Source organism: Saimiri boliviensis, chromosome 2, assembly GCF_048565385.1.
Source record: "Saimiri boliviensis isolate mSaiBol1 chromosome 2, mSaiBol1.pri, whole genome shotgun sequence".
NCBI lineage: Eukaryota > Metazoa > Chordata > Mammalia > Primates > Cebidae > Saimiri > Saimiri boliviensis.
The window spans coordinates 183,280,345-183,288,381 of record NC_133450.1 but is presented as its reverse complement, the minus strand read 5'-3'; the positions used below and the strand labels follow the sequence as shown (position 1 = coordinate 183,288,381).

The 8,037-nt window shown below is 33.3% G+C and overlaps 1 pseudogene; it reads right to left on the bottom strand.

Annotated features, from left to right (window-relative positions):
- Nucleotides 1-4,907: 4,907 nt before the first annotated feature.
- LOC101052848 (metallothionein-1E pseudogene) lies at nucleotides 4,908-5,149 on the bottom strand (annotated as a pseudogene).
- Between the last annotated feature and the right edge of the window lie 2,888 nt (nucleotides 5,150-8,037).

Sequence of the window (8,037 nt, the reverse complement as noted above, 5' to 3'; positions counted from 1 at the left end):
TATCCAAAATTTATAGAGAGCTATTCAATTCATCCATAAGACATATAACAACCCAATTAATAAATTTAAAAAAAAAAGATGTGAAAAGGCAATTAGTAAAAGAAGTTGTATGGATGGCAAATAAGCATGTGAAAAGATGATGAAGATTATTAGTCATTAGAGAAATGCAAATTAAAACACCTGGGACACCATGATACAAATATCAAAATCATTGGGTTAGAAAATTTATCTGTATCTGTCAGGAATTGGAGAAGGGTCAAGAAATTGACTGCCGGGCCGTGCACAGGAGAATTTTTACGGTGATTGAAACCAAAACTCAGGAATCTCTATAACACCAGTAATGAATTTAACTTTGCAAATTTTTAAAAAATCCACCAAGATTTTGGAGAATCTCGAGATGAAATGAAGACTGTAACAAATGAATCTAACTATAGTACAAATGTGGATGAAAAGTGGTTGCCAGGAGTCAGAATAAAAGATGCTAAACTAAGTAACTCTGGAAAACAAGGTTTTCACTGTATACTTTAGGGCTATTTTATTTTCAATTATACGTAAACAGAAATGTCTTTTGCATGGTAACATTTTAGCAATGTGTCCATCTTGTTTACTATTACTTCACACTCTGTCTTCATTTTGGATTGTTGTCTATATGTTAAGATGGATTTGGTGCACAATTTTGTTTGAAAAGCAAAGGTATCTCTTTTGGATTGCCAAGATAAAGGCAAAATAGAACTCAAAGGAAAACCGAAGGCAAAAGAGGTTCATTCACCTTAAGCCCAGAACAGTTTTCATGTTAAGTGAATACTCAGGAAATATAGTATCAGAACCCAAAACACAAATTGTGAATTTACTTAAACATATATGTTTGTTTATTTGTATATGTAAATATAGATTATGACATTATTTAGATATGTTGTCTTTCCACACATTTTGGTAATTTGCTATTAAATATTTATAAATTTAAAAATGATTGTAAGTACAAATAATGAATATATAAATATATCCTTCAAAATCCTTTTGGCGTATATTTCTACTGAACCATAAACTACTGGGTTACCAGGATTTAGAGTTTTTAATCATGTTGAGAGATGACAGAGAGTGAATGTCAAGTTAAATCATGAGGTACTTTTTGACTTGTCCTAATTTTGCCATGAACTTGCATTCATTTACCCCCTAGCTTTCAGTAATAGTCCCAAACAAAGACACTGGCCCTGTTGCAATTTTGTCACCAAGATAGATTTCTTGAAAATATTTCAAACAGAAAGAACAGTGATACTCCTTTTAGATGTGGCTTCTATTTCTGTGACAGCTGAAATCAATATTTTGGGTAAATTTTGCTTCTGTTGTTTTTTGCTACATGGTGATATAATCTCAAATAATTAAAATTGCCTAGTAAAGTAAGACAGTTACTTATAAGTTTGGTGAAAAAATAAAACTGCTTCAAAAATCCCATTATTGCAGTATTTAAGCCACATAGACTCAGCTCACCACAGCAAGTTATAAAGAATATAGCAGCAATTCCTAACTTGTAAGTTAATGATTGTATTAGAATTCCTCCAGGCAGAGAAAAAGTAAATGCTTTTGAAAGAACAATGCACAATTTGTCAGGAACTGATACAGAAAAAGGACTTTGAAGAGTAAATGATCATACATTTAATTGGATTTTGTGATAGTACATAAGTAGCTTACAATAAACCATCAATAAATGTTACCTGGTATGAAAGTAACTCAAGGAAGTATTAATAGCAGCATTAAAGGGGAAGGCAGAATACATGAAAAATCGATGAATCCAAGGCAAATCAGAATTAAGGCTGGGGAAAGCAATTCCACTGTCTATCAGTAGGGAATGGAAGAAAAAAAAAAGGGTTATCAGGAGAGTCACAAAAGCAAACAAAACAGATATCAGTGAGCAGCTCAGGACTAGAGAACAACTACTAAAATTTCTTTTGCTCAATTTAACAGTATAAATTTTGTTTCATGTTATATGCTTGCCTTTATAAAAAATAGAATGAAAAAAAAGTGGGTATATTACAAAAAATCCTTATAAGTGTTTAAAAAAGTGGTTAGCCAGTTACTAATAGTTGGATGACATTTTACTTTTAATAAGGGAAATTCCAAAGAAAATAAGGTAAAAATCATCAAAATCAACACAAGATGCATATAGTTTTGACTTCTAAAGTACTTAAAAGCCTTTACCATCTACAAATTTATAATCTTTAAAAATGTTTTCCTTCAAATAACTCTTTATAGAAATTGAACATTGAAGAAATGAAATATTTTCCAAACACGAAAGCCCTTTCTTGTACAAATAAAAATTCAACAATATTAAATTACTGAGCATAATCTATTTAAAAAGTTATAGGTAAAAATGAAGTCACTCTCGGTTAATGCTGTGACTGATACAGAAAGGGAAAATAGCTTAAGATATGTATTTGTTTTCTTAAAAGACTGAAATACATAGAAAAATTTAAAGGACTAGGCATCAGGAACCAAACTAATCTATAAAAGATAATATTTACTAAGACATCACTGTTACAAGCATTGTGAAAATAATTTTATATATAGTATCATGTTTAAATCACAGTAATATTACTAGAAATACAAAATTATTGCCCAAAATACATACCTGAGATCAAACAACAGAACTGGGGAGTAATTTTTCCAGTCCTGGAGTTTCTAAATGCAGTGCTTGGACACAAACTTAAGCCATCTGTTTCTACATTCCATTCTTAGCTAATATAATCTATTCCCATTTTTAATACACAATGTTTTTTGAAATCTTGTATTCTATATATATGTAGAAATAGACAAATTACATATATCATATATATCCATTTCTATCAAAATGTCCATAATATTCATTAAAAATAGTCTTAAAGTATGTAAAAGTGATTTTAATAGATTAATTTATCATAAATTATATTTTATAACAAAAATCATTGTAATATCTGACAATAATATTAACTTACGTATGTATAATCAAATAAAAATGCTGAGAATAAATATAACTATCTTCCTTCTATTGGTCACAATGTCTTTGCTGAAATACTAGAATTTTGGTATCAACTCCAAAGGAAAGGCAGAGCTAAGATCCACATTATTTAATGTTCAACTAGGTGCATAAAGTCAAGGAATGCACTCTTGACATAGCTCCAAGTTCTCATTAAAAAGAAAGTGGGGGTGGGGTGCTTTTAATCTTGTACTTGATATAAGATGATGTGCATTTACTAATTAAATGCTTACAAGAAGTTAAATATCAATAGTTGCTTTCTTTCTTTTTGGTGGAATTGTGAATTTTTTCTGAAAGGTCTTCTGCTTTTACTAGATATTAAGATTTAGAGTCATATCACATTTTGTTGTCATTAAAATTAAAGTTACTGCAAGAGCTTAATTGATTAATTTTTAAAATATGACAAATTCGCTCAGTTCTGAAGGTTTATCTATTGATTTGAGAAGTCTGGATTCCTTCTATTCCAAGAACATCTTTTTACTGTTGAACACAGAAAGGAAAAAAGCAACAGTTTTTCATGGAGATTTTATTTGTAGCAAATGTTTCATAGAATATTTTAAAACAGAACAAATTTTAAAAATAAATCTAGAAGTTTACTGAGGAAGAAAAAGTGTTTCTTTTTCATGATACCATACTTAAGTTCCAGGAATCATGTCAAAATCTGGGTAGTTGACTTCAAAATGAAAGACTGCAAATCAAAAGCAAAGTTAAAGGCAAATGTCTTTGGGTCAGAGAGATTTGAGGCAGTTTTGTTGTGGCAGTTTGGGAGCAGATTAAATAAAATTCAGAAATACATTTTGATCCAATTTGGAAAGAAAAATGTATGACTGGTCAAATACCTAAAACTTCTGCCAAACATGACAAAACAGCACATTTCTTTTTTGTATTTGTACATTTATTTTAAGGCTTTGGACTTGCAAAAGAATTTCCTGCTAATGCCATCATAGCTTCTAAAATTATATAATTCTAAAGAACATGGAATGCCTAATCCCATTCTTCAGAGTCATTGTTATAAGAAATACAGGTGTATATATATACATATATGTACACACACACACACACACACACACACGCACACACACACGTTGTACTTAAGGTTCTGGGGTACTTGCGCAGATCATGTAGGATTGTTGCCTCCATCTCCCTGTCACCTATATCTGGCATTTCTCACCATGGTTTCCCTCCTCAAACTCCCTGCCCGCTGCTGTCCCTCCCCTAGTCCTTCCCAACAGACCCCAGTGTGTGATGCTCCCCTCCCTGTGTCCATGTGTTTTCATTGTTCAACACCTGCTTATGAGTGAGAACATGCAGTGTTTGATTTTCTGTTCTTGTGTCAGTTTGCTGAGAATGATGGTTTCCAGATTCATCCATGTCCTTATAAAGAACACAAACTCATCGTTTTTTATGGCTGCATAGTATTCCATGGTGTATATGTGCCATATTTTCCTGTTCAGTCTATAATTGATGGACATTTGGGTTGGTTCCAGGTCTTTGCTATTTTAAACAGTGCTGCAATGAACATACGTGTGCATGTGTCTTTATAATAGAATGATTTATAATCCTTTGGATATATACCCAGTAATGGGATTGCTGAGTCAAATGAAATTTCTATTTCTAGGTCCTTGAGGAGTTGCCACACTGTCTTCCATAATGGTTGAACTAATTTACACTCCCACCAACAGTGTAAAAGTGTTCCTATTTCTCCACATCCTCTCCAGCACCTGTTGTCTCCAGATTTTTTATGATTGTCATTCTAACTGGTGTGAGGTGGTACCTCAATGTGGTTTTGATTTGCATTTTTCTAATGACCAGTGATGGTGAGCATTTTTATTGTCACTTGCATATTTAATAGAAAAAGAAATGCAGTACATGGTTTCAAGTTGTATTAAAGAAAAAAATCAATCCAGGTTTGTCCAGGTTGGTCTATTTACATCTGGGAGCAGAATTGTCCCCACATCAGGCACAGCAGCTGCACTTCTTTGACTCCCCTTTGCAGACGCAGCCCTGGGCACACCTGACACAGCCCACGGGGCAACAGGAACAGCAGCTCTTCTTGCCAGAGGTGGATTTGCACTCTTTGCACTTGCAGGAACTGGCACACGTGCAGGAGCCACCAGTGGCACAGGAGCAGTTGGAGTATTATTTTTTAAAAACAGGTTTATGCTTTCAACTGGCAGAATTATCTAACATTCTTCTGAAAATTCTAGCTAAATCAATAAAGCACTAAATAAGGAGGTGTTTTATTGTTCTTGGAAAGTCAGATAACAAGGCACTGATACATAATTTAAAGAAAATATTAAAAAATAAAATATTACACTAAAAAACAAAAACATTGATCTAAGAAAATATTTTAGTAGGAATAATGAAAACTTTTCCTTTAAAATATTTTTATTGAAAGAAGATTTTGTGCATAAAAATGTTTACACATTGCTATACTACTGCTACTAATAATAAAGGAAACAATGTTAAGTAGGAATGTTAAGAAGTGGTCAGCTGAATCATGGTAAATAAACAGAATGGACTTATATAACCACTAAATTAGTCTGATTACAATAAATATTACTGTAAAATTTTCTGCAACATTTCTGCCTTGTTGTTAAGTCTGAAGTATCTTTTGTCTAAGGTTCTGAAGCTTCCTTTTAATTACGTGATTTGTCTGCTTGTTTTAGGTTCTATGAATCTTTTTATTGTTTTCATATACTATGGCATACTAGAGCAAATGGTGTATTTTATAAGTCTCTATACAGTGAAATCACTGCCCAGGCAACTTATGGAATATATTTACTAAAGAATGAGGATAAAAGCATTCATGTTACTCATACCATGTTCAGTGATTTAAATATCACAGCTCAAAAGTCCTGCTAATGAAAGCAAACACAGTTTGCATTATGATATGTACATGGTACATATTGTCACAAAGAATAATATTATTTTATGTGTGCTCAAAATGGAAGTTTATGTATTGATTTCAATTTTTATATAAATTTAATAATAATAATGTATTGCTCTACTACTATTAAAAATAACCATAACAGCTATGGAGAGTCAGATTTCTTGGTGTTGAGCAACTGATGTACATTCATAACAGTGAATGTACAATGACATGAGATGTTTTTGTAGCTTGAATAATTAGTTGAATTCTAGACAGTTCAAAATGGAAAATGCACAGAAAGAATGGAAGCCTAAGAGGCAGTGATCCACTGATTGCTTGCCTCGAAAGGACTCTCAAATGTATTGCTATAGCTAGAATCTCAGTGCTCCCTCATCTACCGTGAATAATAAGTGAATAATAAATCAACTATCCCTGAGGCTTTGTTTCATAACCTCCAAATAGAAAGGTATTTGTGTCTTATGTACCTGAAACATTGATTATCTCTCTATACAAACAGCTATACTCAGGTATCCAATAAACAGAAATATCTTTCATCACATAATTAGTCTTCTAAAAATGTTCCTAGCATACATATGGTAATTATGCCTCATACAACTAATTATGTCTTGTACACATTTGTCTTTCCCAGAGGAAATAACTTCAATTCCATCACTGATAGCTTTAAATCCTGTATCACTGAAAGACATCCTCTCCATCTCAAGTTTATAATGAATCACATTATATTTTGAGATTAAATCATACATGTAACTAGCACAAACATAGCCTATATTAAAAAGTAGAGAAAATAGAAATGATGTATTTTTAAATACTAAATAAAATTAATATTTCATTTTTTACTTCTGTCAGATCATTTTGAGGAAAGTATTTTCTCTGAAGTTCATTCTTTGTTCCCTTTTATTTTGACAGTCACCATAACTGGCTAGGGTTCTTAATCTGATAAGGATATGCAGCCCATCACTCCCAAAGGATTTTACTCCTTGGTGATCCCGTCTATTAGATTATAAATTCTTCATCTGGTTTTTGTCAGCAGGCATATGAGTGTGAAGATATGCCCAGAGAAACTCCTCTTTTTCATTTTACTCTTCTGTGCCCCGTTGTTTAGAAACAACCCCATTTTCATCTGAGTGTCAGGAACTCTCACATCTGCCACAATTTTACACATTGTAAAATATCTGTTTTCTGCTCACTCAGCCATCTCTTAAAGAGCCCAAAAGTTGTGAATGGCTATTTCAGTTCCCAAAGAGGTGGAATATTGACTGTCTCCTCCGGATGCATTTTTTCCTTTGGCACTAAATCATACAAAGCATTAAGGCCTACAGTTGTTGATATGGGAGGGAAAACCATGGCAAATTAAAAATTTAAGAGGACCAACAGATATCTATGCCTGCTTTTTAGTAACTAATACATTGAGACAGCAGGGTTTGTATTAGAAGCCATTTATTGATCACAGGGTGTGGAAAGGAGATGAAAGGAAACCCTCAAGTCTATGTCCCAAAGGAGTTCTGGAACTGGATTTTTAAGAATGTCATATAGTGCAAGAGCTGAAAAATTGGGGTCATTGATTGGTCTTGGCAAAGGGGATAAAATCATCAGAATGTGGAAACTGCATTCTCTGGTGAGTCAGCTCCTCCTGGGTTCCTTCGGAACAGCTGGTATCCATGGGGTCTTTCAGAGCTGTTGACAGCAGTTTCATTGGTGAGCAGAATCTAACTTAAACCCTGTTTATTTCATGAGATCACCGTCTGATAGTAAGTTTGGAGGTAGTCTTCTCCTCACTTCTTAGTATTCTTTTTTTGTGTTGTTTAATTTATTATACTTTAAGTTTTGGGATACACTTGCAGATAGTGCAGGTTTCTTACATAGGTATACTCGTGCCATGGTGGTGGTTTGTTGCATCCATCACACTGTCATTTACATTAGGTACTTCTCCTAATGCTATCCCTCCCCAATCCCCCTACTCCCTGCTATTCCTTCCCTAGCCCCCCAGACCCCAGTGTGTGATGTTCCCTTCCTATGTCCATATGTTCTCATTGTTCAACACCCACTTATGAGTGAGAACATGTGGTGTTTGGTTTAAAGGGATTATTAAAAAAAAAAAGTGATTTTGTATTAATATGCCCTTGCACTGTCTTTG